The 22,313-nt window shown below is 43.7% G+C and overlaps 1 protein-coding gene across 1 annotated transcript in view; it reads left to right on the top strand.

The window, feature by feature from the left end:
• Window positions 1-9,563: 9,563 nt before the first annotated feature.
• The window catches only part of LOC134542077 (chitin synthase chs-2), a 111,968-nt gene continuing 99,218 nt past the window's right edge, over window positions 9,564-22,313 (top strand). Inside the window, exon 1 of the mRNA XM_063385991.1 lies at window positions 9,564-9,683. The gene's annotated coding sequence lies outside the window, so the exon portion shown is untranslated. The remainder of the gene's footprint in view (window positions 9,684-22,313) is intronic.

Genomic DNA, 22,313 nt, shown 5'->3' with positions numbered 1-22,313 from the left:
ACCCGATCCAGATATGAACGTTGCAACAGTAGTACCATTTCCAGGCATACTCTTATGAACATCGATGCATCGCTGTTGCACCGAAACCTTTACTTTCTGCCGCACAGCAGGACCTTTACATGCCTTCATGTGCGTTTTCATATTATCTTTTCTGGCAAACTGCTTATGACATTTCTCACAAACAAACATTTTACGATATAGGTTCTTGACACATTCGCTCCTCTCGTGTCGCCGAGCATTGCTGTTGTTTGAGAAAATCTTGTCGCAGTAACAGCACCGATGTTCGCTAGTTGTCAAATCAGCATCCATTGAAGTCTCCATCGAGGTCGTATCGTCGATCGTCGTGGTTTCCTGCACATCCAGCTCAGTAGTTATTAAGCTATCTTCTGCTGGTGGTATCACATCTATTGAAATCTCCTCCAATGTTGACGTCGTCGTCGTTGCCAACGAGATCTGCTCCACCATTGTCGTCGCTGACGTCAAGGTTCCCGTAGACGATGGTACAACGTCCATCGAGTTCGACGTTAAAGTCGGTAAAGATGCCATCGAGTTCTCAAGAACAGGTAATTACGCGACTTATGCACCAGATGAAATAATCTAGGTGATCCTTACACCGTCGACGACAGTAACAAACTGACCGACCTGCTGTCTAGGACTCGCTTATATACATGCACCGGATGGAATAATACGCTAGTCAAATCAAGAATCATTTACAATAATACTAGAGTCAAAACAACATTAAAAATAGAAGGACCATCAACGAAAAGGCAGCACATTTGGAAGCACCGACAACGAAAAGACAGCACATTTGGAAGCACCGACAACGAAAAGGCAGCACATTTGGAAGCACCGACAACGAAAAGGCAGCACATTTGGAAGCACCGACAACGAAAAGGCAGCACATTTGGAAGCACCGACAACGAAAAGGCAGCACCGACAACGAAAAGGCAGCACATTTGGAAGCACCGACAACGAAAAGGCAGCACCGACAACGAAAAGGCAGCACATTTGGAAGCACCGACAACGAAAAGGCAGCACCGACAACGAAAAGGCAGCACATTTGGAAGCACCGACAAAGAAAAGGCAGCACCGACAACGAAAAGGAAGCACATTTGGAAGCACCGACAACGAAAAGGTCGCACCGCCAACGAAAAGGAAGCACATTTGGAAGCACCGACAACGAAAAGGAAGCACCATCAACGAAAAGGCCGCACCGCCAACGAAAAGGAAGCACATTTGGAAGCACCGACAACGAAAAGGCAGCACCGCCAACGAAAAGGAAGCACATTTGGAAGCACCGACAAAGAAAAGGCAGCACCGCCAACGAAAAGGAAGCACATTTGGAAGCACCGACAACGAAAAGGCAGCACCATCGACGAAAAGGAAGCACATTAATTTGTCATTGACTCCAATATTCATTGGCTCCAATATTCATTAGCTCCAATATCCATTGGCTCCAATATTCATTGACTCCAATATCCATGAGCTCCAATATCAATTGGCTCGAATTGCTCCAAAAGGTTCCATCAGCCTTTTGGCTCCAACAGTTTTTTGGCTCCGATAGTCATTGGCTCCAATAGTCTTTGGCTACAATATTCATTGGCTCCAATAATCATTGACTGCAATATTCATTGGTTCCAATATTCATTGGCTCCAATATTCATTGGCTCCAATATTCAATGGCTCCAATATTCATTGACTCCAATATTCATTGGCTCCATCAGTCATTGACAACTACAGTCTTTTGGTCCCAAAAGTCTTTTGGCTCCAAATATATTAGGCTAGAATTCTTCGAGTCTAAGAGACTATGAGACCACATGGTTACAGAACTACGTGACTACGAATCTTCAAGTTTACGAGACTGCGAGGCTACAGAGCTACGAAGCCTCTAGTACACAGGTTTACGTGACTGCGAGGATACAGGACTACCAGTCTGCATGAGTACTTGACTACGAAGCTACTCGTCTACAAGGCTACAATTACAGCATCTGTTTTCGTCAGAATTTTCTCTTTTGCTCCAACTGCACCACCAGCATTATGTTATAAGATTACAAGGCCGCTTGCTTACGTAGCTTCAAGTCTACGAGGATACTTGGATACGTAGCTTCAATTCTACGAGGTCCTAAGACTTCATGACTACGCGACTTCGAGCCATGAGGTTACGAGATTACGTGACTACGAATCTTCATGTTTACGAGACTGCGAGGCTACAGAGCTACGAAGCCTCTAGAAAACGAGTTTACGTGACTGCGTGGATACAGGAATACAAGTCTGCATGAGTTCTTGACTACGAAGCTACTCGTCTGCAAGGCTCCAATTGACACATCTGTCTTCGATGGAATTTTCTCTTTTGCTAAATCTACACCATCAGCATTATGTTATAAGATTACAAAGCTACTTGCTTACGTAGCTTCAAGTCTACGAGGCTCCAATACATCATGACTACGAGACTACGAACCATGAGGTTACGAGACTATGCGATTGCAAGTCTTCAAGGTTACGTCATCGCGAGGCTATAGGACTACGAAGCTTCCAGAACGCATGGTTACGAGAATGCATGACTAATTGACCGCATGGCTACGAAACTTTATGTCTCTAACTGACTACAATAGCACTATTCAGTGGTGAGAGTTAATTTATTTCATGCAAAGGTACTTGCTGCAAGCAGTTCCGCTTTTCAACATCAGATGACGTAATGTTTTGCTTGCAGGTAAAATAATATTTATTTATTTTATGCGGGATGCGGTTTGTTCACGATCGGTCGCATAAGAAGAATGGCATCGATAGTCTTCAAGGAGAAGGAAGTTCGTCCTTCCTGCTAGTGCTTCTCAGATTTCTCACGGTCCGCCATCTTGGATTGCGACGTCACGGCTGCCATCTTGGATGGGTGTGACTTTGACCTTTGACCGAAACCGCAGGAATGATCGCAAGCACACGGATTAACCATCATAATATTGATAAGAATAATCAGGAGCACACGGAGAAAACCATCATAATATTGGCAAGAATAATCAGGAGCACACGGAGAAAAACGACACATGTTTTCTTTGATATCATAAAATTACAGGAAAAAAATATTTAAAAATAAAAATAAATTAATAAAAAAATTTAAAATAAAAACAAAAAATACATAAACTGATTCTGCTAGCTTGTAAACTTATCATTGTTGAGCAAAGATAGAGTTCTAGTACAAGCCAGAATTTTATGTATTTTTTGTTTTTATTTTAAATTACTTTATTAATTTATTTTAATTTTTAAATATTTTTTTCCTGTAATTTTATGATATCAAAGAAAACATGTGTCGTTTTTCTCCGTGTGCTCCTGATTATTCTTGCCAATATTATGATGGTTTTCTCCGTGTGCTCCTGATTATTCTTATCAATATTATGATGGTTAATCCGTGTGCTTGCGATCATTCCTGCGGTTTCGGTCAAAGGTCAAAGTCACACCCATCCAAGATGGCAGCCGTGACGTCGCAATCCAAGATGGCGGACCGTGAGAAATCTGAGAAGCACTAGCAGGAAGGACGAACTTCCTTCTCCTTGAAGACTATCGATGCCATTCTTCTTATGCGACCGATAGTGAACAAACCGCATCCCGCATAAAATAAATAAATATTATTTTACCTGCAAGCAAAACATGACGTCATCTGATGTTGAAAAGCGGAACTGCTTGCAGCAAGTACCTTTGCATGAAATAAATTAACTCTCACCACTGAATAGTGCTATTGTAGTCAGTTAGAGACATAAAGTTTCGTAGCCATGCGGTCAATTAGTCATGCATTCTCGTAACCATGCGTTCTGGAAGCTTCGTAGTCCTATAGCCTCGCGATGACGTAACCTTGAAGACTTGCAATCGCATAGTCTCGTAACCTCATGGTTCGTAGTCTCGTAGTCATGATGTATTGGAGCCTCGTAGACTTGAAGCTACGTAAGCAAGTAGCTTTGTAATCTTATAACATAATGCTGATGGTGTAGATTTAGCAAAAGAGAAAATTCCATCGAAGACAGATGTGTCAATTGGAGCCTTGCAGACGAGTAGCTTCGTAGTCAAGAACTCATGCAGACTTGTATTCCTGTATCCACGCAGTCACGTAAACTCGTTTTCTAGAGGCTTCGTAGCTCTGTAGCCTCGCAGTCTCGTAAACATGAAGATTCGTAGTCACGTAATCTCGTAACCTCATGGCTCGAAGTCGCGTAGTCATGAAGTCTTAGGACCTCGTAGAATTGAAGCTACGTATCCAAGTATCCTCGTAGACTTGAAGCTACGTAAGCAAGCGGCCTTGTAATCTTATAACATAATGCTGGTGGTGCAGTTGGAGCAAAAGAGAAAATTCTGACGAAAACAGATGCTGTAATTGTAGCCTTGTAGACGAGTAGCTTCGTAGTCAAGTACTCATGCAGACTGGTAGTCCTGTATCCTCGCAGTCACGTAAACCTGTGTACTAGAGGCTTCGTAGCTCTGTAGCCTCGCAGTCTCGTAAACTTGAAGATTCGTAGTCACGTAGTTCTGTAACCATGTGGTCTCATAGTCTCTTAGACTCGAAGAATTCTAGCCTAATATATTTGGAGCCAAAAGACTTTTGGGACCAAAAGACTGTAGTTGTCAATGACTGATGGAGCCAATGAATATTGGAGTCAATGAATATTGGAGCCATTGAATATTGGAGCCAATGAATATTGGAGCCAATGAATATTGGAACCAATGAATATTGCAGTCAATGATTATTGGAGCCAATGAATATTGTAGCCAAAGACTATTGGAGCCAATGACTATCGGAGCCAAAAAACTGTTGGAGCCAAAAGGCTGATGGAACCTTTTGGAGCAATTCGAGCCAATTGATATTGGAGCTCATGGATATTGGAGTCAATGAATATTGGAGCCAATGGATATTGGAGCTAATGAATATTGGAGCCAATGAATATTGGAGTCAATGACAAATTAATGTGCTTCCTTTTCGTCGATGGTGCTGCCTTTTCGTTGTCGGTGCTTCCAAATGTGCTTCCTTTTCGTTGGCGGTGCTGCCTTTTCTTTGTCGGTGCTTCCAAATGTGCTTCCTTTTCGTTGGCGGTGCTGCCTTTTCGTTGTCGGTGCTTCCAAATGTGCTTCCTTTTCGTTGGCGGTGCGGCCTTTTCGTTGATGGTGCTTCCTTTTCGTTGTCGGTGCTTCCAAATGTGCTTCCTTTTCGTTGGCGGTGCGACCTTTTCGTTGTCGGTGCTTCCAAATGTGCTTCCTTTTCGTTGTCGGTGCTGCCTTTTCTTTGTCGGTGCTTCCAAATGTGCTGCCTTTTCGTTGTCGGTGCTGCCTTTTCGTTGTCGGTGCTTCCAAATGTGCTGCCTTTTCGTTGTCGGTGCTTCCAAATGTGCTGCCTTTTCGTTGTCGGTGCTTCCAAATGTGCTGTCTTTTCGTTGTCGGTGCTTCCAAATGTGCTGCCTTTTCGTTGATGGTCCTTCTATTTTTAATGTTGTTTTGACTCTAGTATTATTGTAAATGATTCTTGATTTGACTAGCGTATTATTCCATCCGGTGCATGTATATAAGCGAGTCCTAGACAGCAGGTCGGTCAGTTTGTTACTGTCGTCGACGGTGTAAGGATCACCTAGATTATTTCATCTGGTGCATAAGTCGCGTAATTACCTGTTCTTGAGAACTCGATGGCATCTTTACCGACTTTAACGTCGAACTCGATGGACGTTGTACCATCGTCTACGGGAACCTTGACGTCAGCGACGACAATGGTGGAGCAGATCTCGTTGGCAACGACGACGACGTCAACATTGGAGGAGATTTCAATAGATGTGATACCACCAGCAGAAGATAGCTTAATAACTACTGAGCTGGATGTGCAGGAAACCACGACGATCGACGATACGACCTCGATGGAGACTTCAATGGATGCTGATTTGACAACTAGCGAACATCGGTGCTGTTACTGCGACAAGATTTTCTCAAACAACAGCAATGCTCGGCGACACGAGAGGAGCGAATGTGTCAAGAACCTATATCGTAAAATGTTTGTTTGTGAGAAATGTCATAAGCAGTTTGCCAGAAAAGATAATATGAAAACGCACATGAAGGCATGTAAAGGTCCTGCTGTGCGGCAGAAAGTAAAGGTTTCGGTGCAACAGCGATGCATCGATGTTCATAAGAGTATGCCTGGAAATGGTACTACTGTTGCAACGTTCATATCTGGATCGGGTCTGAAAGGTTCGTCTACATCAGCACGGTATCCTTGCAGCTACTGTGATACGTCGTTCGCATTTTTCCATGATGCACGAAGACATGAGCGGAGCAAATGCAAAAAGAATCCTTCTCGTATAAAGTTTCGATGTGATGATTGTCATGAATGGTTTACTCGAATCGATAGTTTGCGACATCATGCGAAAAAATGTAAAGGTGGAGTCTGTGCTCCTACTGCTGAACTACCTACCGACATTTCGACTCCTCGCTTTAGATTGGAGACACGAAAGTGTACAACCAAAAAAACAGATGCCCAGCAACCGATTGTTATGACGTCTGAACATGGAACTAAACCTAAGACTGTGTTCGGAGCATTACAAGTGAACGAAATGGCTTCTACTTGGCGCAGTCTGCATTTCGTGGAACGTTGAAAGACTACTATTATCTAAATACGTTCGGTGAGTCGAAGGACAGTTGTAATTTTCTTGACGATATCAGACAGATGATAATCAATCAGCTTACTGATGATGTAGCAACAAACGGACCTTTGAAATATAACTTGTGGTTGGACTGTATATATGGAAAGCCATATCCGTTCGATGACAAAGTGAAGAAGTGTGCATTCAAGACATCGGCTGCAGTAATTTACAGTTCTAACGATGTGAAGCAAACTGTTAAAAACGGTATCCAGAAACTCTGTCAAGAAGAGGTGGACTATGTCTGTAAAGGTTCTGGCTGGACTCTGTCTAGTATAAACCGATTGGAGCTAAGAATTAGTCATTTCACACCGCTGCGGAACTAAATGATTATAAGATTGCTGGCTTTCGTAAGTGATCCTGTAGTAGAATAGAAATTATGTAATAAATATTATGTTTGTAAAAGAACTTGTGGTGTTTAATTCCTCGAACCTGTTACTTTTATGTTAAATTGATGTTATATTTAATTTTTTTTGCATCATCCTAGATCGTACCAAGGACCTTAGTCGATCTAATTAATCAGTATATTGATCGGAAATTTATTTAATGATTTCTGAACTTTTTCCCGGATCTCTAGCATTAAAATTACACATTTCCAATATGGTGGTCTTGATGTCTGATAGGATGGTGGTCGTAGAGGATTTAGAGTCTCTTTACGAATGTTGAACATGGTTTATTTAAATTATTATTTTTTACATAAGATTAAACATTATTGCAACGATCGGGTATCGAACCGAGGACGGGAATCGATCGAATCAATATGTAAATTAATGAGTGATTTATTTAATGAATTTTGGAACTTTTCCCGAATTTCTAGCTAAATAATTACGGATTTTCAAGATGGCGGCCAAATGACAAGATGGCGGGTGTCACAGTAATAAATGATTACTGCACTCTAGTGGGTAAGAATTAAACTAGCATGGTGTCAGCGCACTCTAGCCGACTATACAATGATGTTGGCTTCCAGCATCGAAGACAAGATGGCGGACATGACGTCATACTACCTGATGGTATATGTGCATTGGTAAAAGTGGTGGGGGTCAGTCTGCCAGCAGCCACCTAGGGGGAAGGATCTGTCGTCATTTTTAATTTTTTTTTGCACCTACCGGGTTCGAACCGCGGACTCCGAGCTCCGTGTCGTTAATGTATGCTTTTTAAATATTTTTTATTAAAATTTTATTATTTGAATTTTTTTATAATTTTTAAAAAAAATTCATTAAAATCGGATAGTAAATGAAGATTTTAAAGATGGCGACCGTAACTAAAATTGCAACGGTGGCGACATAATCCAAGATGGCGGTCATGGTATCCTTATTCCTAGAAATGGCTTAACTGAGGCTTGAGTTAAGGATGCTTAAGCCAGTTTTAGGAATTTTCAGCCGCTGGGATTTTTAAGGACTAAAAACGGGAATTTTTCCCTCGAAACGGGAAATTTTTCCCTCGAAAAGAGAAATTGTTAATTTGTGGAATTTTTTGAAATTTTTTGGCGGAACTTTTTTCCACAGAAATGGAAATTTTGGCGATTTTTGAGGAATTTTGGGCAAATTTTGCCCAATTTTGGCGGATTTTGAGGATCAAATTCAAGGTCAAGGTCAAAGGTCAAGGTCACAACCATCCAAGATGGCCGCCGTGACGTCAGAATCCAAGATGGCGGACCGACAATCTTCAATCCACCGCCTGGCGCCTGATCTAGTATGCCCATTTACATACTACTCACGAGCAATAGGTATCAAGTTAATGTGGAGTATGTTAGCAGTTACGAGGCGAGAAAGGATCCGCAGGGACCGGTTCAACGACCTCTAGGATGGACTCATCAATCCTCTGTATGCTCGGGCATCAGACAACCCGCTCATTGGCTGTTGACTTGCGACACCTCTTCACCGGTTAGTCTCTGACTCGGTGTTTCTCTGGTCGAGGGTCTCTCATTGGCCCACAGTCCTCCTCGTGAGCCAATTAACAGATCCAGCACAATGGTATACGTATTTAAATTTTTAGCCTATATCGAAATGAAACCGCGAATTTTTCCGGTCTGTAAGGATCAGGAATGAAATTGTGGAATGCAAAACCAGGACTTGAATGAGATCATTGTGAGAGCAAGAAGTGCAGAGAATGCGAAAAGAGAGGTTGCCTGGGAAAATGATGGAGTTGAAATGCACTGGAAGAAGAAGGCCCCAAAGAAGACCCACGAGTATGTGGGAAGGGCAGTGCAGGAGAGAGAGGAGAAGAATGGAACAGGAGGAATGGTGGAGTGACATAGGAAGATGGAGGCATTTTAATTTGTTGACCCGGCCGCAGTCTGGAAGCAGTTGATGATGTTGATGATGATTAGAGACCCGTGAATTTCGCGGATCCATTTCGTGTTATGCTAAAATTCAAATAATTATACCTTAGTGCTGCTTCTGTCATTGGTTCTCTGTTAATCTGGAGGACTGAGGGCCAATTAGAGACACTCACTCATAGAAGTGTCGAATCACAGGCCCTCCCAGTCGAGACGACTCACAAGTCAGCAGCCAAGGAACAGTTGGCATTTGCCCGAGTGTGTAGAGGATATTGGAGTCTATCCTGGAAGTCATTGAATCCGCGAAATTCACGGGTCTCTAATGATGATGTTGATGATGATGACGACGACGATGCGTCAGCAGAATGTCCTCCGGTCCCGTAGCGCGGGCCGCGGAGTGTCGCAACCTTGTGGTAACGGGGTGGCTCGCCTCGCCCACGGCCGCCTGGGACAGAGACACCGCTGCTGGCGCGAGGCCGGGTCCCGGAGGCCCCTGGACGTGGGTGTCGTGACGTCACGCAGGTGCGCGGCCAATCCCGGCGGCGCGCGCGCTCTCTCTTCCCCCTCCCATCCCTCGCGGGGCGAGTCAGATGGGCGAGATAGTGGGCCAGTAGCGCCTGTGACGCCGCGAGGAAGGGTGCTTGTTAGTGCGCGAGTGCAGCGCGCATGCGCTACCCACAAGTGCTCGGCATGACATCCCGGGGCAGCGCCTGACCACCACCTGCTGCCACCGCCAGAGAACTTCAGCGGTGAGTGGCTTTCCTCTGCAGGTAGTATCTTTCCGACGCGCTGAACATTTAAAAATATTATTTTTGGTCTTGACGTCTTTTCTCGATTAGTTGGTTAGAGAGGACGCACGTGTCGAACACGGTGCAGGCTGATTGCTGAAGGCAGTGGCGTAGCCAGGATTTGTGTATGGGGGGGTGTTAAGAAGCATGGCCCCCCTCCCCCGCGTATTAAAGCGGGTGGTCCGGGGGTCCTCTCCCGGGAAAATTTGGATTTTAAGGTGTAAAATAGTGCTATTTTAGCAGTTTTCGGTACTTAAATTTAAATATTGTAATGGTAAAATTTTTATTAATTTTAATATGAAATTTGTTTGAGTGATGTATAAGAAATTAATTAAAGATTTAGTGCTAGGGGGGGGGTTGAACCCCTAACCCCCCCCCCCCCCCCCCGTGGCTACGCCCCTGGCTGAAAGCCATGCCCTGGGTAGGAACCACCCCAACATTTGCAGGCGGCCGGCTGAGATTAGAACCCAGGTCCTCCTAAATGAATGTTGGAGTCTCCAAATATTGAACGTAGCTGTGGCATCCAAGAACTTTATCTTTGTTTGATTCGTATGCTTTGATTGAAGAATCTATAGATAGTATAATAACGAAGTCGCTATCCGCGACTGTCTTTCCGCTTTCTCCTAAACTACACAATGGATTTTGATGCAGTTTTCACCATCAGTTAGAGAATTACTCCCGGAAGGTTTGTGTGTATAAAAAAACTCATATAAAATCTGAAGATAGGAGATAAATCTCGTTTTGTAGTCAAGTCGTAAAATAATGCTTTTTAAGGGCGCTCACATGGCTTATGCTGACTTAAACATGAATGATACATCAAATTCAGGGGCGCAACAACTAAATTTCCAAAGGGGGGGCAAAATACCTTTTTATAAAGAATCATCGATCCCCCCTATTGAAGCGGGGGTCCGGGGTTCCTTCCCCGTAAAAATTTGTATTTCAAGGTGGAAAATGGTGTTATTTAAGCAGTTTTATTATCTAAAAATTGATTACACAGCACTTTATTTGCCCCCGTTTGCCCCCACTTCAAGGTTTTAGAGGGGGGCAAAATACCCTTGCCCTCCCCTGTTGTTGCGCCCCTGATCAAATTAATGTACTACATAATTGTAGGTCTTAAAAAAGCCTACACAAAATTCCACGATAGCATGTGTCTATCTTCTAAGAATGACCACACAGTAACCATTTCTATCTTTCAAAATTGGTTCGAAAATAATTAGTTATCTGCGAATATATTTTGACCGACGTAGATTCTAGCGATGACTGTTTTTCACATAGATAGCCATTAGTAGCCTTTTCACGTGTGCCTTCTAATCAAAACCTGTCTGTGTTGTCTCATGAGAAAAATTATGTCAAAATTGTTTACAAATGAATTCTATAGTGATGGGCAGTACGTGTTAGTTTGTACATAAGTTTTGAAAACACCGGGCACTTACGAGAACTTGGTACATATACCTACTCATCAAATCTAAAAGACGCCACATTAGTAGATCACATCCGTGTGAAGCCAGGGTGCGTCGCTAGTAGTTCTACATATTACATATATTTGTGTACAACGGAAGGATAATATTATGAATAACCCCGACACTCGAATTATATTTTAGTGTAAGTTCAGTGATTGTCCTTTATATGTTTTTCAGACTTAGTTCTTGATGTTAGACTTAAGCACTTCATTAGCTTGTGTAACAGTGCATAAAATTACACAACATCTATACCTTATACTATGTATGATAAGGTTTGGTTTCATTATTTTGTCTTGTAATTGTTTTCTTTGACCGGCGTTTGGACCTTCGATCATATGGACTCGCCGAACGTTTACTAACCGCCACAACATGATTATTTTGCTCTACCTTGCACGAGATATTATCATTCACTGTGGTCAACAATGTATAAGTTACGTAGGCTTTACTTATGAGGACCGCATAGCTGGATATGTGTTATTGTTTGAGAAGCTGGTGCATCTTAAGTGGTAATACATTTAAAGCACAAAGTTGTATTTAGATTGTATAGTGAGAAAGTACGTAATTATTGAGTGATGATCCCAAAATTTCATGTGTGAAATGTCTGTACCAGAGTTACATTCACGTACATATCCTAGTTTGGTATTTAGCTGGTTAACGTTTCAAGAGTACATAAAGTAAGTATAAAAAAAAACTTTTGACTGTGATGAAGTATTGGAATTTAGTGTTCCGAATTTGCGTAACCTTTCGATAATACCATACGTCAGTCATATAATGTGTGTGCTGGAGTGTAGAGGTGGTAGAGTTAAGTGCATATCAAGCATCTGCTGAGACGTCAGAACCACATGTGACGTACATGAGAATGAGAACGATTTGCGACTAGGTTGGCGATAGTTTCCCGTTCCATGTAGCGGCATAGAGTTCAGATTACCACACATTAATCAATCTCGTATCCTGGAGAGTTTTTTTTAACTTTGAAAGTATCTCCAACCTGGCCAGGAGTCGACCCGGGCACTTCAACGGATGTATACAGCGAATACCTGGCATTCAAACTGGGGGAGGTACCTGACCTGAATGCTGTTCCTAGAAAGTAAGTTCAGAGACGTGAACAGCGACGCTGCTCGATCGTCCTACAGTTCAGCAGTTCAAGTACTCGAGATCGGCGCCATTGCTTGCGCCATGTTGTTGAAGCTTTGGGCCACTTTCCCTGCCGCCGGACTCACCGCCTTGTCTCGCGGCTCGAGCAGCATCGAGCAGCTTTGAGCAGCTTCGAGCAGGCGGCACAGCAAGATATTGGCTAGAAGATAGTAACCAGAGGAACACCGGAAGTCTTTTCGGAGATGGGTAGCAACCAAGAGACACCATATTGGTTTAACCAATTTTATGGCATAACCAATTTTTATCTTTAAATATTGAAAATGTTCCACATTGTAAGAGTTGTTTGCTGACTACTTTTACAGCTGTAGTCATCCCCAAAACTAAATTCGGTTAAACGCCAATGATTTCACAGGCTAAACCATTTGTAGCAGCAAGTCACTTTTAATTACAGGCATCCCACTAAATTGTTTCAATAGCTTTAGACAACATTAAATTATCTGTTGAAGCCAAAATTGGTTTTTTTTCCCCTTTATTCTTATTGTCGGTGCTTACGGAGACGAACATTGAGCGAAAATGAAGATTTACGCAGCGAAAAGAAACACATATTCACATGTACGCTACTTCTGTATTTTATTAGGAAGGCTTTCCTTCTAGGGTTCTGGACTTGAAACAGTGCGCAACAGAAAAATTATTGTAGTGTCGACTGCAAAACACTTTAAAGGAAAAGTGATCAGTTTGCGCGAGGCGTTAGGAAAAGAAACCTTCGAGATCTAATGGATGTTGAACCGCCGATCCTCCGTCAGAGCACAGCCTCCAGGCCCAGCTCCACAACTGGAGCTCGCCTGTCTCCTCCAGCGACGGACCGAGTGGTCTGCGCTCGTATCTCCTCGTCGGGGTACCGGGGGGCGGGGGGTCCAGCCCCCGGGAGTCTGGGGGCCCGCCCCCACGTCCACGGAGCGCAACTGCGTCGTCTGCCCCCGGACCTCGGCCCCTAGCTGGGTGACGCCTCCCTCGGAGACCCAGGGCGTGGAGACGAAGCCGAGGCGGTGCAGTGGTAAGACACTGCACTCTCATTCGTAGAGACCTGCAAAATTCGCGGTTTCGATGGCCTTCAGGATAGACTGCACATACCCCCTGTACACTCGGGCAAATAACGCAAGTTCATTGGCTGCCGACTTGTAAGTCGTCTCAGCTGGTTTGTCTATGATTCGATCCTTCTTTGGTTCAGGGTTTATAACTGGTTGAGATTCGTCCAGATGAACAGTAAGCCAATAGCAAAATTATCTAAGAGGTATATGTGTTTGAATTCTAGCCTATCACCGAATGAATCCGCGAATTTTGCAGGTCTCTAGGTCATTCCTGACGGCCCGGGCTCGCATCCTGATCCGCCCGTCCTCATCCCGGTTCACGGATGGAAATGCGGGGAAGGATTCTCACGACTGCCAAGTCCACTTACGAAGGACATTCCAAAAATAAGTTTCGTCTTCCCCCTCCCCTCTCCAGGAAAGCTTTATCACAACCAGAAAATTCAATACAAAATTAAATAAATAGTTTGGCTATTTGTTGGCACAGTTGCCACCGACATGAATACACTTGAAATCGGTACCAAGAAACCCTCCTTATAAAAAAACAGTTGCCCATTGGTTTCTGGAAGTGTTTCGCTGCCTCTGGCACTCTTGTTCCGAAAACACTGGTCCTTCTCGCCCAAGACACGCACTTCCACTTGCGACCACGTGACTGCCACGCTCGCTTGCTCTCGGCTGAGCTCGGCTACCTCCGCACGGCGGTCTTCTGCTCATCTCTGTTCTTCTGCGGTCTGCGCATGCGCCGTTCCTCCTCTGCTCTAGCTGGTCCCGGTGTGAACTCAGGAAAGATCGTCTTTTGTTGTGGCAATGAGTTTTTGCTCACTCTCTGGTACAGCTTCTCTGCGAGAAGAAATTACGTAACCGTTCCTTTTTGTCGGTAACTTTGGCATTTTTTTCTAGTAAACTTCACACAGGTGTAAGCGAATAAATTCGATTTACCGTCCAATGAAAACCTGGCTACCAGAGCCTCCCAGACACTTGGGAGCTCAGGAAGACCTTGGAAGGTCACTGTTTCATCATGGGACTGTTCAAGTCCGCCGCGTCCCAGGTGCCGGGCGGAGAGTGGCCAGTCATCGCGACCAATAGCCTCCTGATTGTCCGCTGATTGGCTGGCAGTAGCGCGAAGGCGCGCGCAGGGCTCTAGGCCCGTCCTACAACAGACGCAGACGGAGACGCACCCGTCCGGATTAACTCGGCAATGCTGAGCAAATCCATTTACCTTGCTCCGTGCGACCAATAGAAGCAGAGATCCTGGCTGCGGTGGTAAACATATTTATGTTCTAAATAAGTTAAAATATGTTTCAAGTACAAGAATATCTAGTGTTTTACTATAACTTGGTCCTTTATTTTTATTATATACATAAATTATGCCCGTGCTATGATTTCGAAGCGCAATATATTTTATAGTAAAATTAATATTTCGTAATCCGGAAATGAAATCTCATTGATCGCCATTATTTATGTTTCCGTGCCATTGCAGGTCAGGCCTAAGAATAAACATTCTGTTGCGGGGTCTGGCTGCAGGCAGCGTTTTAAGTAACGTTACCCGCAAACATATATGCTTGTTAATTTGTGCGCTGGAGTGTGTGCTTGCTTGTTCTAAAGCTGCCGGGACGGAAATGTCTTTTCCCAATGGATACGGTACACGATGCACTTGGAGCTCAAGGCGACGAGGGTCAGCTTCCCGGCGGAGCCAGGCCCAGTTGGTTTCACCACTAACCGCGAGGCAGGAGGGTTTTCTCAGCGTGCTCCCGCCTGTCCGCCTCCAGGCCGTCTCGGAGGACCTCGACATCCTTGCCCGTCGCTCCTCGGCTGCGGCGCGTCACCGGAGCACGCGGTGGCACCCTGCGACGACAGCTCCGCGTGGTAGGGCGGCCTTAACACCTCGACACGTCGGCAAAACATCTAAATATTTCCGTGGTTTAGTTTTCCGACATGTTACAGTTCTCTGAAATTCTCGCAGTTTTGCTAAGACATCGCGCCGTGATTTATTCGACTCTTCACGCAGGATTGGGGGTGCTTGTCTGTCGTGTGTACTGCCAATATTTTTGGCCCGCACGCGTGCAATGAACAGAAAACTTTATAATATACAGGAAGTTTTCCATAAAAAAAACATAGTTTTTGGCGTTTACGTTTGTCAACCACGTTTCACGGTCGCGATTTGGCAAGCGTAAGCGGACCCCCCTTACCCCCCCCCCCCCCGAAAAGGTTTAAATCAATAAGTAGAGACCTGCAAAATTCGCGGTTTCGATGGCCTTCAGGATAGACTGCACATAACTCTGTACACTCGGGCAAATAACGCAAGTTCATTGGCTGCCGACTTGTGAGTCGTCTCAGCTGGTTTGTCTGTGATTCGATCCTTCTTTGGTTGAGGGTTCATAACTGGTTGAGATTCGTCCAGATGAACAGCAAGCCAATAGCAAAATTATCTAAGAGGTATTGTGTGTTTGAATTCTGGCCTATCGCCGAACGAATCCGCGCGAATTTTGCAGGTCTCTATCAATAAGAGAATCACCGTAAGAGCGTTGGACGGGTTGTTGGTGGGAACCCCGTGGGAGGCGGTGTCCTCGTCTGAGCGCAGTCGTCCCTCAAGGTCGGCGACGGCGTAACGGTGCGTGCCTCGCGGCTCCCTCCTGGTGGCGCAACCGCGCAGACTTCCGCCGGTTGTAAACACAGCCTCGCCCCAGGCCCCCTGCCCCCTGCCCCCTGCCCCCTGCCCCCTGCCCCCCTGCCCCCCTGCCCCCTGCCCCCTGCCCCCTGCCCCCTGCCCCCCTGCCCCCTGCCCCCTGCCCCCCTGTCCCCCTGCCCCCCTGCCCCCCCGGGAGTGCAGTCCCGCGACGGCCCCAGCCGGAGACGCGTCGCATCTAACCTCGGCAACGAGTGAGTTCTTGTGTTCTCGTGTTCCGAACACACCTAAGAATACGACACTCGCACACGACTCAGGGGCGTAGCCAGGGGGTTTTTTAGGGGTTCAACCCCCCCCCTCCCCCCTAGCATGAAATCATTATTTAAATTTCTTATTCATTCACTCAAACAAATTTAATACTAAAATTAATAAAATTTTTACCATTACAATATTTAAATTTAAGTACAGAAAAATGCTAAAATAGCAGTATTTTACACCTTAAAATCCAAATTTTCCCGAGGGAGGACCCCCGGACTCCCCGCTTTAATAAGGGGGGGGGGATACGTTCTTAACACCCCCCCATACACAAATCCTGGCTACGCCACTGCATTACATTTCACTTAGAATCCTTCTTTAAAATAATGCTGAGCGTGTTTGAATAATGTTGATAAACATAAATACTCGCTTTTCGAGTAACAAAAATTTCTGGACGTGAATCACGCACACACACGCGCACACACACACACTTCTGCGCTCGCCGCTGCAATTCGCTGCCTGGATCATCGCCGTCGCTTGCCTCCGTCAAACGCAGAGAGCAGTGCAGCACGAAAAAAACGGAAATTTAGAAACGGCTCCGTTAACAATCCGGCTTCGGACGTGATTTTCGACATTGAAATACTGTCCATCTTGTTAAAATTCACTAAACAGTTCCTATAAAGTGTCCACGCACGTTAGAACTTACACTTCTATTGCATTACTAATGCATAACCGGAAATATTTTAAAAATTCATATTATAACACTGTGAGTGTATTTGTTTTTGCTTAAACGACTGAAATATGTCTGTAAATAATTCCTACATGAACAAAACATAACCTTACTGAGATGATTCAACATTATTGTGATATAATATATTATAATGTTATTAAAAAATAAAGAAATTCCTCTGACAAGAATCGAACCACGCCCCTTGAGATTAAGCAGCGCGCGCCCAGGTAGCGTGGAGTGCAGAAGTACCGAATTCCAGTGACCAACATTCTGTATTCCGCAGCAACCTGCCAACACGAACCTCCCCTGGCTGTTCGTGCGACCGATAGCCAGAGATTCCCTGTTCCTTATGCCTTCTTGTTTGACCCAGGCTGCTCCTGGGCGTTTGTTATGCAGTTGGTCCAATTGCAGACCTGACTGGAAGGCCTGTAGTTTGGAGTGAAACAGGACGAGAAGTTTCCTGGCGTTATTTCTTATTGTTATCACGAGGATCAATTGCGTTACTAGCCAGTGTTTAATATGAGCTGCAGTTACTGCACCAAGTCCCCAGAAAGTCCTCAGTAATTTCAGTGAAGACGTTTGGTGGCTCCTTGCTCCAGGTCGAACAGTTATGCGACCCCGAGAGCCGGAACTGACGGAGAATGGATTGGCCTCGACTCCACCGGACAGCCAGGAACCAGTGATCAGTGTCAGCGGGACAAGTCGAAGGAGGGAAATTAATGGGCACGTCACATTTCTAGAAATTAAGATCTAGGTGACATGAAATATACAACAGGCTCGAAAACTGACAGGGACTTGTCTTGAAATTTCGACTTAGATATAAACTGCGAATGAAGAGATGTTAGAAAGCTTCCGATATGAGTGCGCAGAATAATACTAAGCACATAGCGAACAGAAAATGTACCAAACGAGGAAATACTCAATAAATAGCAAAGAAATTAACACAGCAGTGTACACTCTAAACTTTGAACCGTTCAAACTACTGCATATCTGTGACGTTTCACTACTAGTGTGTTGAAACTGATCAACTGATGATGCAGTATCACACCTTTAACAGTTGAATATCGCAGATACACAGTAATTTAAATATATCGTGTTTTAAGAGTGTATAGTTTTTCAAAAACGAAATAAAAAAAAGTGGTACAAAATGGAGGCACACTTTAGTTGCAGTCAAACTTGATGGAATATGAAGTTAGGTTTTAAAAAAAAATTCCTCCCCCGAAATAAAATTCTGGCCGCGTCCTTGGGAAATATTCTAAGAACGCAATGCAGTGAGATCGACGAAGGACTTGGGCACTGGTCAAGTCTAATAACTGCGAGATGGCGCGGGTCCGGCGGTGTGTAGGTTCGGACTGCGCAAGGCTCAGGTGCACACGACCCGACATCAGCTGACGACCGGGGCCTGAATGTCTGAATGTAGGCCCCTCGTTGGCCCAGCCCACTGGAAGGCGAGTCGTGCAAGCCGTGATCCAGTGAAGATGCAACACTAACGCGCAAGTGTTTGGTGTTTATGAAGACGCCGTGCCAACTCCCCGGTGTACATGACCCGCCGCGAGGAATTTATTGTCGACTCCGACATTTAGCGGCTGGCCTGGGATTCGAACCCACGCCCCTCTCCACCGCTTCCTTCATTGTGCACCAGTTTATTATTTTGTCAGTACGCCCACTTCACTCGATCACATAACTGTTGGCAATGTAAATTTTCAAAAAAAAAAATGTCAGGTTTATAAACTGTGTTAACCCACAGTTCTCATTTACACAGATTTTTTTTTTTGTACTTTTACAAAATATTCGATTTCGAAACCAGTTGCCAATAAATAACACTACAAGAAAGCTATTGCAAATTTGTACAACACATTTCTATGGGTTTTTTTTTTTCATTTATGAATATACGGTTATGGTAACAACACTGAATGTTTCTTGTTTGCTTACGAAAATTGGCGCATAATTTAAAATTTTGATTGATAACTTTTACAAGCATAATTTTTTTTTCAAAAACCATGGAAACGATAAACTAATATTCAAGAATTGGATTTTTTTTTTTGGTTTTATTATGCTTATTAATGTGCGCAGTCATTACTGGAAAGCTGTTCAGACAAAGGCTTCAAACAGCTTCAACTGTTGCAGGTACTGGGGACAACACAAAGCATAAATTCCCGGGGAAGAATCCTAATATAGTATTACTGTCAACTATTTTTTTTGCAACGATGCAGTTGCATTCATCGAAATGTACAAACATCTGTAATTTACGTGATTATTTCAGTTCCATTTACGAAATATTCCCAGTGGTGATGTTGCTGCGTTTGCGCGCTCCAGCGACTTTATCAGCTGAAAGCAGCTGAATCTGTCCGCCGCGGATGAGTTTCCGCAACGCCGCGGTGTCACTCAGCACACAAGACAGAACTGTCACCGGCTATCAGAATATTCCCACCGCCGAGGGTCATATTGCGGGGCGGTCACTATCTGCCTGTCGCTCTGTCCGCCCGCCACCCCCGCGGGGTGATTAGCGAGGGGTGGTCGCGAGTGAGCCGGAGATTATCACCAATTGGTGTCCGCGAACCCTTCAAGTTGCGTACATCGCTCCGATAAGCTATCTCCGACACCCGCTGATAAAGTCACCGAGTGGAGGATTTTGTGTCGTTTCAAATCTGCGTCATCATAACTCGCCATTTAATGTTTTACAAACATTTGTACTAATTGCTATGAACGAATCGTTCCGAAAAACTATTGTGTAGTTTACAATATAGCTTTCGATAAAATCTCCCAAAATATGCTTATAATAACGTATGCTAAAACATTACAAATTTTAACTCAAGTTTTAAAAATAAAACATTCGCACCAATAACTAAATACAAGTTACCTAAGCATGGCTGAGTCGTATCAATTCAACTTTATTAAACATTTGGTTCTTCCACTATGTTTAAAACATTGACTTGAACGTTTAAGGGTGCATGGATATCAATTCATCGTAGAATATTCACAGAAAAGTTTAAGAGAACAGTAGTTTATATCAATTATCCTCCTGTGGCACGATTTCAGTCGAGTTGTTGGCAGCCATATTGTATTGTAACGTCATGGTGGCCATCTTGGCTGCCCTTGACCTTTGATCTTAAACTTGACCTAAAATAATTGCCAAAAATTACCAAAAATTGGCCAAAATGACAAAAAAATTCCCGTTTATAGTAAAAGATTTTCACCAAAAAAATCTAAAAAAAATATTCTGACAATTAAATGATTCCCATTTTCGAATGATGAATTCCGGTTTTAAGGGAAAAAATTCCCTTTATTGTTCCCCCAAAATTGTCGAAGGCTTGAAATGTTCCCAAAGTGGCTTAAATTCCCAAGCTACCAGCCGCCAATAAGCCTCTGGGTACATTTGACCTTAACTTTGGTCTTTGCCTTCAACTGGCCCGCCATATTGGATTACAACGTCACAGCTGCCATAATGAATTATAGGTCTCTCCACCATTTTGTCTTCGTGCATCATCGCATTAGCTGCAAGGATGTCAATTCGATGGCCACGAACCAGGCCCGAGCCAGCTGCTGATGTAACTGCTGTAGTACCAATTTCCTTTGTACACTTAGGTGCAATAATGCAACGCTGTAGTAGTTAAATCTTTACTCACTGCCATGCAGCAGGATCTTTGCATGTCTTCTACTGTCTTTTCAACTTATAATTTCTTGTAAATTGCTGGCGACATTTTTTTACAGCCAAACATTTTGCGAGGTTTGTTCGTAGCACTTTCTCTCTTCTCGTGTCGACGAGCATTACCGTTGTTCGAGAAAACCAGTGGTGGCATCGATGCTCGGAAGACACTGTTGTACCTCCAGTATAGTCATCGTTGACAGGTTTTGCCATAGTCAAACTAGTTTTGATGATGTATTGGCGACATCGATGTTTCTTCGGCTGACGGCCATGAGCTCATTAAATAAATTATTGGTGTTGATGGTGCACGTACCAGCGGAATGTTCGCGGTCGTCGACGTCGCTACCATAGAGATCTCCGTTGACGATGGTACATGTTCCATCGGGATCTCCGAGGTCGACGTCGACGTCGCTGACATCAGGTTCCCCCGCTGACGATGGTAAACCTTCCATCGGATTTGGCACTGGAAATGTACAAATGCAAACTAAATTCCAGGATACTTATAAGTAGGGACAGGAAAAATTCGCGGGTTCAATTACCTCCAAGATGAACAAAATAGTTCTACGTCCACTCGGTCAAATATCACCCACTCATTGGCTGCTGTCTTGTGAGACGTCCCAACGTAGCAGCCTGTGATTCGATAAAGCTTTGGCTGGGTGTTTCTCATTGGCCCAGCGTCATCCAGGTGAGTTGTGAGCAGTGTGCAGAGGCAGCACTGAGGTATAACTCTTTGTATTTTAGCCTATCGCGAAATGAATTCGCGAATTTTTCCGGTCTCTACTTATAAGAGACAGTCAGTCGTTACTCTAACTAAGCCACCGCTTGGCTTACACTTATATACTCGTGGCGACTGGTATAATTTGTGAGTAAAAAAAATCACTTTAATTTATTTTTGACAGTTTATTATTTTTCAAATATAGTTTTAACAAATATATTTAAATGTGTCTCTAACAATCTACAATTGTAGCCAAGTTACATTGTTACAAATTACTGGTTTTAACAGACGCATACAATATACTATAGAAGTCATTCATTGTATTTAGCCCGTACCTCTTGGTTCATGAAGTGTAGACTTTGGTGATAAATGAATTTTGCATTTTTCGACGCAATTAGAAGTCTTAACCTGTCGACCAATATGTTAGGATCTCCCCATGAAGTGTAATCAATCTCTTCTGCTACTGTCATCTTCCTCAGATGTTTATTATCAACCCTTCTAAAATCTGGACGGTTTTTTGATTTAACACCAGCCTCATAGTCATTAAAAGCTTCATAATTCCAGTGATCGTCATTATCATAAGCATCATCAGGATAATTTTTACATATTTTAATGCATCGTTTCCTTCAGTTTGTGTTTCAGAACTTTATGACAAAATTCGATCTTATCAGCTTCAGGTGCTTCTATATTGTTTAAAATTTCGCAGAGACGATTAGAATTTGATGTAAATAATTTCTTTTTTTTCATTTTCCATGAAGATGCTACCTATTTTAATCATATTTCAAATCCATTTCATTTGCGAGATCTGGGATATAGTTGCTGGCATCAGCAATTTCACATTTTTTTGAGATTATGATATTCGTTTAATATTTTTTTTTCCTTCATTCCACTTCCTTAATTTTGTAGACTCGACCTCGATATCATCACCAAGCTTGATAGTGCATGTCTTACGATGATCATTCAACATATATCTTCGAGT

This window comes from Bacillus rossius (genome assembly GCF_032445375.1).
Source record: "Bacillus rossius redtenbacheri isolate Brsri chromosome 4 unlocalized genomic scaffold, Brsri_v3 Brsri_v3_scf4_2, whole genome shotgun sequence".
Lineage (NCBI taxonomy): Eukaryota > Metazoa > Arthropoda > Insecta > Phasmatodea > Bacillidae > Bacillus > Bacillus rossius.
Note: the sequence above shows the minus strand (reverse complement) of the source record. Positions and strands in the feature narration are given on the sequence as shown.